General features: G+C 40.1%; 1 non-coding gene across 1 annotated transcript; it reads left to right on the top strand.

The window, feature by feature from the left end:
* Nucleotides 1–268: 268 nt before the first annotated feature.
* On the top strand, nucleotides 269–376 carry LOC112739905 (small nucleolar RNA R71). The gene has a single exon (XR_003170841.1). It is a non-coding gene; the product is annotated as a small nucleolar RNA R71 (small nucleolar RNA).
* Nucleotides 377–1,036: the final 660 nt, after the last annotated feature.

Raw genomic sequence — 1,036 nt, 5'->3', positions numbered from 1 at the left:
TGACTTGCTGAGTCAATATTTTATTCTGAGCCAATATGGCATTCAGAGTATCAATCTCACGAACTCCCTTCTTCATAGGCGTCCCATTATTCACAGGATTCCTTTCAGAAGTGTACATAAACTGGTTATTTGCAACCATGTCAATGAGTTCTTGAGCTTCTGCAGGTGTTTTCTTCAGGTGAATGGATCCACCTGCAGAGGTATCCAATGACATCTTAGATAACTCAGACAAACCATCATAGAATATATCCAGGATGGTCCATTCTGAAAGCATGTCAGAAGGGCACTTTTTGGTCAGTGCTTTGTATCTCTCCCAAGCTTCATAGAGGGATTCACCTTCTTTCTGTCTGAAGGTTTGAACATCAGCTCTAAGCTTGCTCAGCTTTTGAGGAGGAAAGTACTTGGCTAAGAAAGCCGTGACCAGCTTATCCCAAGAGTTCAGGCTGTCTTTGGGTTGAGAATCAAACCATAATCTAGCTCTGTCTCTTACAGCAAAAGGGAAAAGCATGAGCCTGTAGACTTCAGGATCTACTCCATTAGTCTTAACAGTATCACATATCTGCAAGAATTCAGTTAAGAACTGAAAAGGATCTTCAGATGGAAGTCCATGAGAACTTGCAGTTCTGCTGCATCAGAGAAACTAATTGAGGTTTCAGCTCAAAGTTGTTTGCTCCAATGGCAGGAATGGAGATGCTTCTTACATGTAAATTGGAATTAGGTGCAGTAAAGTCACCAAGCATCTTCCTTACATTATTATTATTTTCGGCTGCCATCTCCTCTTCCTGTTCGAAAATTTCTGAAAGGTTATTTCTGGATTGTTGTAATTTAGCTTCTCTTAATTTTCTCTTCAGAGTCCTTTCAGGTTCCGGATCTGCTTCAACAAGAATGTTCTTGTCCTTGCTCCTGCTCATATGACAAAGAAGAGGGCACAGAAAAAATAATAATAATAATATGGATCCTTTATACCACAGTATAGGGATCCCTGTGTGAGTAGAAGAAGAGGGGGATACAAAGAATGTAATATAATGGAAGAAAC

Source organism: Arachis hypogaea, chromosome 13 (assembly GCF_003086295.3).
Source record: "Arachis hypogaea cultivar Tifrunner chromosome 13, arahy.Tifrunner.gnm2.J5K5, whole genome shotgun sequence".
Taxonomy (NCBI): Eukaryota; Viridiplantae; Streptophyta; class Magnoliopsida; order Fabales; family Fabaceae; genus Arachis; species Arachis hypogaea.
The sequence above is the reverse complement of the archived record's forward strand: the minus strand, read 5'-3'. Positions and strand labels throughout refer to the sequence as shown.